This window comes from Nicotiana tabacum, chromosome 2 (assembly GCF_000715075.1).
Source record: "Nicotiana tabacum cultivar K326 chromosome 2, ASM71507v2, whole genome shotgun sequence".
Classification (NCBI taxonomy): domain Eukaryota; kingdom Viridiplantae; phylum Streptophyta; class Magnoliopsida; order Solanales; family Solanaceae; genus Nicotiana; species Nicotiana tabacum.
In genome coordinates this window covers 39,899,130-39,914,191 of record NC_134081.1, presented here as the reverse complement: position 1 = coordinate 39,914,191, position 15,062 = coordinate 39,899,130, and the positions used below count along the sequence as shown (strand labels likewise).

The window sequence follows — 15,062 nt, the reverse complement described above, 5'->3', positions numbered from 1 at the left end:
TTAAGATCTATTAATCTCGATTATGGAATTTTAAATGCATGTCATAGTTTGTATATTGTATGATTCCCTTTATGTATTCCCTATAGAGTATTCGTATTTGAGGTTTCAAAATCCACTGGTTTCTTCCGTTGTTTTACCTTCACTTTATTTGTTTCTTTACTCTGTCAATTTTTCATAAATTGTGGAGTTTAGAATATTTTGATGTGTCTATTGCATCGCTTGGTACTTTTTTCCAGAAAGATTATTCAACCTTCAACATAAAATAAGGGAATAAAGAATATATTTAATATAGGAAATAAAGCGATGTTTAAATCCCTTTAATATATGAAATCATGATTATTGCCTTTCAATATTCAAGAAAGAAACAAGGTAATCTTTGATGTTGTTGTTGTATGTTGGTTTGTGCTTCTTTACAAACTATTTTGACTTTAACAATTGTATTTATTGGCTATATGAAGTTCCAGTTTGGATCATTAGTTCGTACCTCATCTATTGTACTTTCGTTTCTATTATTAATTAGTCAAAATACTCTTGCTGCTTAATGTAAATCATTTTATACCAGAAAAAATGATCATTCAGCAGGTCTTGTGACCCTTTACCCATTCCCATAGTTTCTCAACAGCCAATTAATGACATAAAAAATACATACCCCTTAACTTTTTGATAGGTATTCTTCATCAGTTATAAAATATAATGTCACTCCTCTTGATTATTATGCAATTCTTCTTGAGAATTGAAGAGTACATTGTTATTTTTCTTTATTCAGTCTACTACTATAAGTATAGTATTGTAACGATCTGGCCGGTCATTTTAAGTGTATTAGCCCCGACTCCCTATTTATTGCCTTCTCTGTATTGTACTGTGGTTACGTGACTTCCCGGGAGGTTTGGTTTTTGGTTTCGGAGTGAAATGGGACACATAGTCCCTAAACTGGAAGTTTAAGTCGTAGGAGTTGACCGTAGCTTGACTTATGTGAAGACGACCCCGAAATAGAGTTTTGACGGTTCCAGTAGCTCCGTAGGGTGATTTTGGTCTTATGAGCGTGCCCGGATGTTGATTTGGAGGTCCGTAAGTCATTTCGGCGTTAGTTGATGAAAGTTCGAAATTGGTGGAATTTTGGGAAGTTTGACCGGAAGTGGACTTTTTGATATCGGGGTCGGATTCTGATTCCGGAAGTTGGAGTAGGTTCGTAATGTCATTTCTGACTTGTGTGCAAAATTTGAAGTCAATCGGACTTGATTTGATAGGGTTCGATATCGAATGAAGAAGTTAAAAGTCTATAAGTCCATTAGGCTTGAATTGGGGTACGGTTCGTATTTTTGATGTTGTTTGAGGTGATTTGAGTCCTCGACTAAATTCGTTAGGTGTTTTGGAACTAGTTGGTATATTCTAACGGGGTCCCGGGGGTCTCGGGTGTGATTCAAATCGGTATCAGAAAGAAATTTCAACTTGTGAAAATGCTGAAGCTCCTAGTTCTGGTGTCATTGCATCTACGGAAGGATTAGCCGCGGGTGCGGACTCACAGGCATGGCTCACAGGTGCGACAATTGTTCCGCAGAAGCGGCATCGCTTCTGCAATGGAGAAGAATGCAAGTGCGTCCAGAAGCGCAGGTGCGACTTAGTCGCCGCAGGCGCGACTTGCCCTCGCAGATGTGAAGTGTGCTGGGCTTAGTCATAACCGCACCTACGATAGGAATTCCGCAGGTGCGGCAGTAAGGTCACAGGTGCGACACAACTGGGAAGAAAAGAGGATTTTCCGAGGATTTGATTCATTTTTATTTTTGAAACTTTGAGAGCTCGGATTGAGGCGAGATTTTGAGAAATTTTCGGAGGAAGCAATTGGGTAAGGATTCTTGACTCGTTTTGGATTTATTTCCATGAATCTATTGTTAATTACACCTTTTAATTATGACTTTGGAGTTTCAAATTGGGGAAATAGTTTAGGAGTTCTTTGACCAAAGTTTTGGGTTTTGAAAGGCTAAATGAGGTCGGATTTGGATAATTCTTGTATGGCTGGACTCGATATCTAATGGGTGCTCGGATTTTATAATTTTGGTCGGGTTCCGAGACACGGGCTCGGGGTGACGTTTTGGGGCGATTTTCCAATTCTTTGCTAAAATTATTATTTTATTATTTAAACTAGTTTCCTATAGTTATATTCATAGTATGAAATTATTTTGGCTAGATTCGAGCCGTTCGGAGTTGAAAAATCGAGGGAATGGCCTTCTAATTGATTGATTGAGCGTGGATTGAGGTAAGTGACTTGTCTAACCTTGTGCGGGGGAAATTCTCCTTCAGGATTTGGTATGTTGGTGATAATTTGTGATATGTGAAGGCCGTGTACGCAAGGTGATGAGTGCGTACATGGGCTAAATATTGAAATTCCGGTTTTGCTACGTAGTTTTCTTTTCATACCTTAATTGAGTTACTTTAGCACGTTATAGTAATAATAGCCTAATTTCACATGCTTACTTGTCTTATCTCCTATTTGCAACTTGTATCACATGTTTAATTGAATTACTTTCTTTTCTTGATTTCCGTATTAATTACTTAACTGTGAAAATTCTTTACTTGAAATATCATTTATTTAGTTGTTGTGTTTTGGCTTTCATGTTATTGTTGAGGTGATTATTTGGTTGTTTGCACGAGGTTTCTGTTGTACGGTTGTTATTGTTTCACAAGGTTTTTGCAGTGCGGTTGTTATTGTTTGTACGAGGTTTCTGCCGTGTGGTTGTTATTGTTGCACGAGGTTTATGCCGTGCCATTGTGATTATTGATACTCATGCGGTGGTATAGGGTCTGGGTGTTGAAATGCATGCGGTGAGATAAGGTGGGCTTGATACGCGGGTTGCTATTTCGGGAAAATGATTTTCAAAAAACTAAATATAAAGACTCATGTGGTGATATAAGGAAAGACTGTGATTTGTTTTTATGATTTGGGACTACGAGACGGTACCTCGGGGGTTCCCTTGTTGATATTCTTTATTTGCTGGATTGTTTGGTTCTTGTTTTCCTTAACATGTAAAATTCTTGTTTTCCTTTCGTGTTGTATTAGTTTTCCTTGATTCCGTGTTGTTTTTTCCCGTAAATTCTTTATTGTTCACTTCCCTATCATTTTCATTATATCATAATATCTTTGTCTTGTTTCTTATTGTCTCTAGTAGGACCTTGACAAGATCTCGTCACTACTCTACCGAGGTTAGCCTTGTCACTTACTGGTACTGTTGCGGTATACTCATACAATGCTTCTGCACATGTTTCATGCATGTGCAGGTACATCCTTTCAGCCTCAGTATCAGTGCGCTGTGTTGCTGCTTGGAGACTTTAAGGTACACCTGCCCGTGTCTGCAGGCCTCAGAGTCCCCTTCTATCCTGTTTTTCCTTATTTCTTTATGTTTTTGATAGACAATAATGTATGGGATTATTCATCATTGTATATAGAACTTGTGACTTATATCTCATCGGGTTTTGGAAAAATTGTACGTATGGAGCTTATAGTCTATTAGTGAAATTATTGAAGTTTTGAAATTTAAGTTTTTATTTGATGTTTTTCGCATATTGTTAGGTTTACCTAGTCTTAGAGACTAGGTGCCGTCACGAGGTTGATCCCACTTGCTCCATCTATATCTCAGGCCAGGGGAGGAGCACAGACTCCTGCCGCCCGTACCCCAGAGCAGCGGGTCCAGGTTGACCAGTTCCCAGAGGTTATACCAGTGCAGGCGGTAGCCCTAATTCAGCCCGAGATTAGTGTAGCAGCTTCTGAGGAAGAGCAGCTCAGGCTCGAGAGTTACAATAAGTACCACCCTCCTACTTTCAGTGGCTTGGCTTCAGAGGATGCCCAGGGTTTTCTTGAGGAGTGCCACCATATTCTCCGTAGTATGGGTATTGCGGAGTCTAGTGGGGTTGCTTTCACTACGTTCCAACTTATGGGAGCGACTTATCAGTGGTGGCGAGCATATGAGTTGGGTAGTCGGGCCGAGGCAACTTAACTCACTTGGACTCAATTCTCATATATGTTCTTGAGGGAGTATGTCCCCCAGAGTCTCAGAGATGCATAGCGCGCAGAGTTTGAGCAGTTGCGCTAGGATTATATGACGGTGTCGGAGTATGCGGTCCGATTCAGTGATTTGGCTAGGCATGCACCAGCCTTGGTTGCTACTGTTAGAGATCAGGTCCATCAATATATCGAGGGGCTCAACCCCAGTATCAGATTTAGCATGGCCCAAGAGTTGGAGATGTACATTGCATACCAGCAGGTAGTGGGGATCGCTAGGAGATTGTATGGTATGCTGACCTGGGAGAGAGAGGAGAGGGAGGCCAAGAGGTCTTGAGAGTCTGGCACATATAGTGGTACCCGTGCCCCAGATGCAGCTCGTCATGGTAGGGTCTATGTGAGTTGCCTTGTTCATTCAGCACTTTCAGCTTGCAGTAGTACTCAGGCTCCCTATTATGCACCGCCATTATCTAGTGCACCTCCTGCACGGGGTGCTTTTAGCGATCAGTCCAGTCGATCAGGCCCGAGCCAACTAAAGCAGCCACGTCCTCCGAGAGATTGTTTTAGGTGTGGTGACACTCTTCATATGGTGAGGGATTGCTCCAGATTCAGGAGGGGTGCAGCTCCACCGACTACTCAGGCTCCGCGTATTCCATCGGGTCCTCAGGCTTCTCAGTCCATAGTCGCTGCACCAGCTGCCACCCTACCTGCACAGCCAGCTAGAGGTTGAGGTCGGGCAGGCAGAGGTCGCCCTAAAGGGGGAGGCCATGCCAGATACTATGCTTTTCCTGCTAGGATGGAGGCAGTTGCATCCGACTCTGTCATCTCAGGTATTGTTTTGGTCTTTCATAGAGATGCATCAGTCTTATTTGATCCAGGCTCCACTTATTCATATTTGTCATCTTATTTTCCTCCGTATTTGGGCTTATCCCGTGATTATTTGAGTTCTCCTGTCTATGTGTTTACACATGTGGGAGATTCTATTGTTGTTGACTCTGTGTACTAGTCGTATTTAGTTGTTCTCGGTGGTTTTGAGACCAGAGATGATTTATTGTTGCTCAATATGGTAGACTATGATATTATTTTGGGCATGGACTGGTTGTCGCCCTATCATGCTATCCTTGATTGTCACGCCAAGACAGTGACTTTGGCTATGCCAGGTCTACTGTGGTTAGAGTGAATAGGTACTTTAGATTATGTTCCTAGCAGGGTTATTTCATTTCTGAAGGCTCACCGGATGGTTGAGAAGGGGTGTGATGTGTATCTGGCATATGTGAGAGATGCCAGTGTTGATACTCCTACCATCGAATCAGTTACGGTAGTGAGGGAGTATCTAGATGTATTCCCAGAAAATCTTTTGGGCATGCCGCCCGACTGATATATCGACTTTGGTATTGATTTGTTACTGGGAATTCAGCCCATTTCTATTCCACCCTATCGTATGGCCCTAACAGAGTTGAAAGAGTTAAAGGAATAGTTGCAAGAGCTGCTTGATAAGGGCTTCATTCGGCCCAGTGTGTCGCCTTGGGGTAATCCAGTCTTATTTGTAAAGAAAAAGGATGGTTCTATGCGAATGTGTATTGATTATCGCTAGTTGAACAAGATTAAAGTAAAGAACAAGTATCCATTGCCACGTATTGATGACCTATTTGATCAGCTTCTGGATGCCAGAGTGTTCTCTAAGATCGACTTGCGTTCAGGCTATCATCAGTTGAAGATTTGGGAGCTAGATATCCCGAAGACTGCCTTCAGGACTTGGTATTGACATTACGAGTTCCTTGTGATGTCTTTTGGGCTTACCAATGCCCTAGCAGCATTCATGCACCTGATAAACGATGTATTTCTGCCCTATCTTGACTCGTTCATCATTGTGTTTATTGATGACATTCTGGTGTACTCCGGAGCCAGAAGGATCATGAGCAGCACCTGAGGACTGTGCTTCAGACCTTGAGAGAAAAGAAGTTATATGAAAAATTTTAAAAGTGTGAATTCTGGCAAGATTCAGTGGCATTTTTGGGTCATGTACTGTCAAGTGAGGGGATCAAGGTGGATCCGAATAAGATTGAAACAGTGCAGAGTTGGATCAGACCATCCTCAGCTATGGAGATCCGGAGTTTTCTTGGTTTGGAGGGGTATTAGCGTCGATTTGTAGAGGGTTTCTCATCCAGCACCTATGACCAGGCTGACCCGGAAGGGTGCTCCGTTGAGGTGGACCGAGGAGTGTGAGGAGAGCTTTCAAAAGCTCAAGACTACTTTGACTACAGCCCCAATGTTGGTATTGCCTAAAGGTTCGGGGTCTTATACTGTGTATTGTGATGTATCGCACATTAGCCTCGGCACGATGTTGATGCAGGATGGTAGGGTGATTGCCTATGCGTCTAGATAGCTGAAGGTGCATGATAAGACCTATCATGTCCATGACCTCAAGCTAGCAGCTATTGTTCATGCCTTGAAGATCTAACGACACTATTTGTACGGTGTCCCTTATGGGGTCTACATCGATCACCGGAGTCTATAGCATTTGTTCAAATAGAAGGGTCTTAACTTGCGGCAGCGGAGGTGGTTAGAGTTACTTAAGGACTATGATATCACCATTCTATATCATCCCGGGAAGGACAATGTGGTGGACGATGGCTTGAGTCGCAAGGTAGAGAGTTTGGGCAGCTTAGCATATCTACCGGTAGCAAATAGGCCATTAGCTTTGTATGTTCAGGCCTTGGCCAACCAGTTTGTTAGATTGGATGTTTCTGAGCCGAGCTGAGTTTTGGCTTGTGTTGTTTCTCGATCTTCTCTTTATGATCGTATCAGAGAGCGTCAGTATGACGACCCCCATCTTCTTGTCCTCAAGGACACGATTCAACACGATGATTTCAAGGAGGACACTATTAAAGATGATGGTGTACTACGGATGTAGGGTAGGCTATGTGTGCCCAATGTATGTGATTTGCGTGAGTTGATTCTCCAAGAGGCTCATAGTTCGTGGTACTCCATTCATCCAGATACCGCGAAGATGTATCCGGACTTGAGGCAGCATTATTAGTGGAGGAGAATGAAGAAGGACATAGTGGAGTATGAATCTCGGTGCCTACATTGTCAGCAGGTTAAATATGAGCATCAACAAAGGTGGATTGCTTCAAAAGCTAGAGATCCCAGAGTGGAAATGGGAGCAAATTACTATAGATTTTATTGTTCGGCTCCCACGGACTCAGAGGAAGTTCGATGCAGTTTGGGTGATTGTGGATAGATTGACGAAGTCAACTTATTTCATTCCAGTAGTGATTACTTATTCCTCTTAGCAGCTGGCTCAAGCTTATATTCGCGAGATTGTTAAGCTTCATGGCATGCCAGTATCTATCATCTCTGACCGGGGTATGCAGTTTACATCGTGGCTCTGGAGCGTCGTACAACATGAGTTAGGTACTCGGGTGGAGTTGAGTATAATGTTTCACCCTGAGACAAACAGACAGTCCGAGCGCACTATTCAGATATTGGAGGATATGCTTCGTGCATGTGTGATGGAGTTTGGGGGTTCTTGGGATCAGTTCTTGCCACTTACAGAGTTTGCCTACAGCAACAGCTACTAGTCGAGCATTCAGATGGCCCCGTATGAGGCTTTGTATGGTAGACAGTATCGGTCTCCGATGGGTTAGTTTGAGCCTGGCTAGGCTAGGCTATTGGGAATAGACTTGGTTCAGGATGCTTTGGAAAAGGTTAAATTGATTCAGGACCGACTTCGTACAGCCCAATCCTAACAGAAGAGATATGCGGATCGGAAAGTTCGCGATGTTGCATTCATGTTTTGGGAGCGGGTCTTGCTCCGGGTTTCGTCAATGAAGGGTGTTATGAGGTTCGGGAAGAAGGGTAAGCTGGGCCCTAGGTATACCAGACCTTTTGAGATTCTTGAAAGGGTTGGAGAGGTGGCCTACAGACTTGCACTGCCACCTACTCTAGCTGCAGTTCATCCAATGTTCCATGTTTCTATGCTCTGGAAGTATCACGACGATCCATCTCATGTGTTAGACTTCAACTCAGTCTACTTGGACAAGGATCTATCTTATGTTTAGGAGCCGGTGGCCATTTTGGACAGGCAGGTCCGAAAATTAAGGTTGAAGAACATTACTTCAATTAAGGTCCAGTGGAGGGGTCAGCCAGTCGAGGAGACAACTTGGGAGACCGAGCATGATATACGCAGCCATTATCCTCATCTTTTCACCACTTCCGGTATGCCTCTATACTCGTTCGAGGGCGAACGTTTATTTTAAGAGGGGGAGGATATAACGACCTGGCCGATCGTTTTGAGTATATTAGACCCGACCCCCTATTTATTGTCTTCTCTGTGTTATACTGTGGTTACGTGACTTGCCGGGTGATTTGGTTTTTGGTTTCGGAGTGATGGGACACATAGTCCCTAAATTGGAAGTTTAAGTCGTAGGAGTTGACCGTAGATTTACTTGTGTGAAGACGACTCCGAAATAGAGTTTTGACGATTCCAATAGCTCCGTAGGGTGAGTTTGGTCTTATGAGCGTGTCCGATTGTTGATTTGAAGGTCCGTAGGTCATTTCTGCGTTAATTGGCGAAAGTTGGAAATTGGTGGAATTTTGGGAAGTTCGACCGGGAGTGGACTTTTTTATATCGGGGTCGGATTTCGATTCCGGAAGTTGGAGTAGGTTCGTAATGTCATTTATGACTTGTGTGAAAAATTTGAGGTCAATCGGACTTGATTTGATAGGGTTCGACATCGAATGAAGAAGTTAAAAGTCTATAAGTTCATTAGGTTTGAATTGGGGTGTGATTCATATTTTTGATGTTGTTTGAGGTGATTTGAGGCCTTGACTAAATTAGATAGGTGTTTTGGAACTAGTTGGTATATTCGAACGGGGTCCCGGAAGTCCCGGGTGTGATTCAGATCGATATCAGAGAAATATTTGGACTTGTGCAAATGCTGAAGCTCCCAGTTCTTGTGTCATCGCACCTGCGGAGGGATTAGCCGCAGGTGCGGACTCGCATGTGCGAGAAGTGGAATGTAGAAGCGGAGAGGGCAGTGCAGGCATGGTACGTAGGTGCGGCAATTGTTCCACAGAAGCGGCGTCATTTTGCGATGGAGAAGAACGCTGGTGCGGCCAGAAGTGCAGGTGCGACTTAGTCACCGCAGGCGCGCATGCCTAGGTGCGACCTGCCCACGCAGATGCGAAGTGTGCTGGGCTTAGTCATAACCGCACCTGCGATGGAAATTCCGCAGGTACGGCAGTAAGGTCGCAGGTGCGACATAACTAGGCAGAAAAGAGGATTTTTCGAGGGTTTGATTCATTTTCATTTTTGGGACTTTGAGAGCTCGGATTGAGGCGAGAATTTGAGAGATTTTCAGAGGAAGCATTTAGGTAGGGATTCTTGACTCGTTTTTGATTAATTATTATGAATCTACTGTTAATTACATCTTTTAATTATGATTTTGGAGTTTAAAATTGGGGAAATAGTGTTGAAGTTCTTAGACCAAGTTTTTGGGTTTTGAAAGGCTAAATGAGGTCGGATTTGGATAGTTCTTATATGGTTGGACTCGATATCGAATGGGTGCTCGGATTTTATAATTTTTATCAGGTTCCGAGATGCGGTCCCGGGGTGACTTTTTGGGACGATTTTTCATTTCTTTGATAAAATCATTATTTCATTATTTAAACTAGTGTCCTATAGGTATATTCATAGTATGAAATTGTTTTGGCTAGGTTCGAGCCGTTCGGAGTTGGAAAATTGGGGGAAAGGCCTTTTAAGTGATTGATTGAACGTGGTTTGAGGTAAGTGACTTGTCTAACATTGTGTGGGGGAAATTTCCCTTAGCATTTTGTATTTTGGTTATAATTTGTGATATGTGAAGGCCGTGTACGCAAGGCGACGAGTGCGTACACAGGCTAAATATTGAAATTCTGGTTTTTTCTACGTAGTTTCCTTTTCAAACCTAAATTGAGTTACTTTTGTATGTTATAGTCATCAGGTTTAGCCTAATTTCATATGTCTACTTGTCTTATCTCCTATTTGCAACTTGTATCGCATGTTTAGTTGAATTACTTGCTTTTCTTTATTTTCGTATTCATTACTTAACTGTGGAAATTCTTTATTTGAAATTGCTATCCTTGAAATATCATTTATTTAGTTGTGTTTTGGCTTTAGTGTTATTGTTGAGGTGATTGTTTGGTTGTTTGCACGAGGTTTCTGCTGTGTGGTTGTTATTGTTGCACGAGGTTTCTCCCATGCGATTGTTATTGTTTGCATGAGGTTTTTGCCGCAAATATTTACAGAGTGAAAATCCAATTTTGGCTAGGAGAAGGTGATTTCATCTGGGCCCGACCTTACTTGGTATAAATACATGGAAAAATGTTATTTTCAGGACTTTTGACATATATTCGACCTAAGGAGGCTAAGGAGGAGTTGGAAGAACACGAGCACAAGGATTTCATCATTCATTCCTCACTCAAGACCCGAGTTTGGATCAAATTTATGTTTTCTTATAATTTAACTTTATTTCTACTGAATTTCTCCATATCTATGGAGTAGTTCTCTTTAGGGTTTGATGGATTTGGTGTATTGATGATTGTTTGTGGATTATAACTCTAGTTTTGATGTATTGAAGCATTTTTGGATGATTTAATTGTTGCATCTATATTCACTTATTCATGTAATCGAGTGAGGCATAACTTGTCATATCTTTGCATTATATTGTTGGTTGATTTCATAGATTCTTCTTAGTAATCGAAAGAGGCTAGTTGAATCATTGATTAAATCTAGTTGGGAGGATAATCAAAAGAAGTTTTCCTAAAGACTAATCCACTATGCATTCTTGCGTATCTTCACGTGCTTAAATTGGTTCATCTTGTGAGGTTAAGACTTAATCGAGAGAGGAGTTTTTGCTGAACGTTTGAACTAATAATTGAGTGAATTCGATAGATTCACTTAAACATTAGAAGTGAATTATCTAGAGTTAGATCCTAAATAATTATCTTGCACCTATCCTATCAACACCTATTTTCTCCCATTGATAACTTCCTTGCCTACTTTTGTTTCAATTGTCATTAATCAATAGCTTTAAATTCTTAGTTAATTTTAGTTAGAAATCATATAAACCTCAATTATTGATTCTTTTGGATAGCAATCAAGCTAGAAACTACAAGAATACTATTTAAATCCAATCCATGTGAATACGATATTATACTATACTATATTTGACTAGCGAGCATAATTTAAGTGTGTGTTCTGAGCTCATCAAATTTTGGCGCCATTACCGAGGGATTGACAATCAATAGTGTTTGAAGTGGTTTGTAGTACTAATTCAGGAATTTTTCTTTTTATTTTATTTTATTTTTCTCTTTTTACGTTTGATGTTCTTTGACTGTGCGCAGGTTACAGGTTAAGATTGGTGCATGACTCGAACTTCTGCGAAGGAAGTGCTACTATACGAGCCAGAAATTGAAAAACAACTGCAACAGCTGAGGAAGGAAAGAAATCTCACCGAGACATCAGAAAAGGTTGGGCAATCCCCAATCAAGGAAATTATTGATGGAAACGGTGAGGATAATGTAGATTTGGCTACGAGAGAAGCAGCCCAACAAAGAGAACAAGCTGCACAAGATGCTGAGGAAGCAGCTATTAGAGATGTACAGATTATCTACGAAGAAGAGAGGGGTCATATAGTTAATCAACATCAACCCTTGCCTGGGAGACCACTTGGTGATTATGCTAGACCGGTCTACAATCAAGTATTATCCAGTGTTAGACCACCTCCAATTGCAGCAAACAATTTCGATTGAAGCAAGGGTTGCTTCAAACCCTTCAGAATTGCTGTGTCTTTAGAGGAAAGCCAAACGAATATCCAAACACTCATCTAATGGACTTCGAGGAGATTATGAACACCTTTCAATACAATAGGGTATCACAAGATGCAGAATGCTTAAGGGCATTCCCCTTTTCACTTAAAGATGATGCTAAGGAGTGGCTTCAAAGCTTGCCCAATGGCTCGATCAGAACTTGGGAGGAGATGACCAGAAAATTCCTTGATAAATATTTCTCCTCGGCTAAGACGGGTAAGATTAGAAGAGAAATCCATATCTTCTGCCAGAAAGAGTCTGAAACTATTTTTGAAGCATAGGAGAGGTTTAAGAAAATAGTTAGAAAGTGTCAACATAGCAGAATTGACCTTCGGATGCAACTCCAGGATTTTTGGGAAGGAGTGACACCGGCCCCGCATAAAATATTGAGCAATGTAGTGGGAGGTCATTTGATGAAGAAGACTCCAGATGAGATAGTTACAATTCTCGATGAGTTATCTGAAGATGCAAATCAGTGGCCCTCTGAGACTGCTGAAAGAAGAAGATCAACTAGTGTTCACCAAGTCGATGCTAATACATCTGTGCAGGTACAACTTGATGCTATGGATGAGGAAATACGAAAGCTGAACTTAGTCTAGATACAAAATGAGCCTCATGTAACTTGTGATATATGTGGAAGAGGACACCCTACTCATGAGTGTCAAGCCTCAACTGAGGAAGTGAATGCTGTGGGAAATTATAATGCAATGGGTCAGAGTAACCCTGGGTTTTTATGGAGTTCACCTGGGGGTACTGTGAATGCGTGGGAAAAAAACAACCCAGACCCTAGGGACAAGAAGCTCCTGGCTTTATGAATCAGCAGAGGTAGCAATTTCAGCCTCAATAGCCCATTCAGTCTGGCATAGAGGATCTAATGAAGGTTTTCATTATCAAGATAGATGAGAGGCTGGACACTCATGGAGCAGCTATGAAAGAGTTAGGCACTGGTTTCCGCAACCTGGAGATACAAGTGGGACAAATTGCAATAATATTATCTGAAAGGGATCCAAGAACTCTCCCCGCTGATACTGGGAGAAATCCCAAAGAAACGGTGAATGCTGTAACTCTGAGAAGTGGGCAAGTGTTGAAAAATCTCACCCAATCAAAAATGATATGAACCTTGAAAAAGAAAGTGGGGAGCAGCTGCAGAGTGATGTTGATAAAAATAAGAAAGGCCCGATGAAAACTGATAAGAAGAAGGAAGGAAAATCAAGAATGGACGAACATGATGAGAGCGAGTATATGCCTGCTTTACCTTTCCCTCAAAAGCTATATAGAGAAAAGCTGGACAAGCAGTTTGGGAGATTTCTGGATGTGCTAAAACAGGTTCATGTAAACGTATCATTCACAGAAGTGCTCTCACAAATGCCTGCTTATGCCAAATACATGAAGGAGATCCTTACAAAGAAGAGAAAAATCGAGGAGACCTCACTGGTCAAGCTCACAGAGTATTGCAGCGCGATATTGCAAAACAAACTCCCAAAAAAGTGTAGAGATCCAGGGAGTTTTACTATACCTTACTCTTTAGGCTCTATTAATTTTGATAAATCTTTATGTGATTCTGGTGCCTCAATTAACTTAATGCCCCTAACTATTTACAGGAAACTGGAGAAGGAGATTTGAGAGATAATGTCAGTGCCAATATCTTTGCAGCTGGCAGAACAAACGACTCTAATATCTGAGGGGATAATGGAAGATTTGTTAGTTCTAGTGGATAAGTTCATATTTCCTATGGATTTTATAGTGGTGAAAATGGAGAAAAACAAGGAGGTCCCCCTCATCCTAGAAAGACCATTCTTAGCGACGGGTGGAGCAATATTGGCTATACACGAGAGAAAACTCATGCTTAAAGTAGGTGAGGAGACTGTGACTTTTGAGATGAATGTAGCAAAGGGGGCACAAAAGGAAATACCAGCAGCAGCAAGTGTTGAGTGGAAAGTGAAGGGCTCAAAAGAGTAGGCTACAGTGAGCGAGAAAGATAAGTGTGGGTTGTACCCCAAAAAGTGTAACGACCCGACCAGTCGTTTTAAGCATTGGCACTTCGCTCGGTAGTTTACGGGCATAAGTAGCTCCGTATGGTGTATTATGATTTACATAAATCGTCAGTTTTGGTTTTCATGTTATTCGAAATCGATTTGGAAGAATGAATTTCGTGGTTTAAGCTTTAAGTTGAAGAGTTGACCATGTTTGCCTTTTTAGTATTGGACCTTGGATTGGAGTTTTTATCGGATTTGGATTGTGGTTCCGAGAATTTGAATAGCTTATTTAATGAATTTGGGACTTGTGTGCAAAATTTGGGTTCATTCCAGGTTGATTTCATATGTTTCGGTGAGAGTTTTAAAAGTTTTCTAGAGTTCATTAAGTTTGATTTGAGGTGCGATTTATCGTTTCGATGTTGTTATGTGTGATTTGAGGCCTCGAGTAGGTTCGAGTTGTGCTATAGGACTTGTTGGTATATTCGGATGGGGTCCTGAGAGGCTCGGGTGAGTTTCAGACGAGGTTCAGATCATTTTGGGAATTTTAGCTAATGTTCATTTTGAGCAGTCCTGGTGTGACCGCACCTGCAGAATGTTGGGCGCATGTGCGATGTTGCACAAGTGAGGTAGTGGATGCAGAAGTGACATGGAAAGACTAGGGCAGTGTTGCAGGTGTGAGGTTATTTTCCGCACCTGCGTGATCGCATATGCGGTGCTGGGAACTCGGAGGCGATGGCAGCGCAGAAGCGCATTTTTGACTCGCACCTGTGTGATCGCATGAAGCGGACTTTCAGCCACAAGTGCGAGGGCAGGCTACCAGTGGTCATTCGTAGGAGTGGAATATTTTCCACAAAAGAGATGCTGCAGAAGCGGCTAAGTGAGTCGCAGGTGCGACAATGCCTTGCCAGAAGCTCTATATCCGGGTTTTGGGTTCTTTTATCATATTTTGAGATGTGGGACTCAGATTGAGGCAATTGTGGAGGCACATTTCATCACAAGGATTGGGGTAAGTGTTTTATACTTGATGTTGATTATATTTCGTGATTCTATCTTCGTTTTTTATAATTGGATTATGATTTTTAAAGAGAAATTGAGGTTTGTTTTTATTAAAGTTTCATAGAGAAAATTCTTAGGTTTTGAACATCGATTCGAAGTCTCATTTATGTGAAACTAGTATGGTTGGACTCGTAATTGAATGGGTTGTCGGATTTTGTAAGTTTTGTCGGGTTCCGAGGTGC

General features: G+C 41.7%; 1 non-coding gene across 1 annotated transcript; it reads right to left on the bottom strand.

Annotated features, from left to right (window-relative positions):
• Nucleotides 1–12,066: 12,066 nt before the first annotated feature.
• LOC142174076 (small nucleolar RNA R71) lies at nt 12,067–12,173 on the bottom strand. Its single transcript, XR_012703432.1, has one exon. It is a non-coding gene; the product is annotated as a small nucleolar RNA R71 (small nucleolar RNA).
• Nucleotides 12,174–15,062: the final 2,889 nt, after the last annotated feature.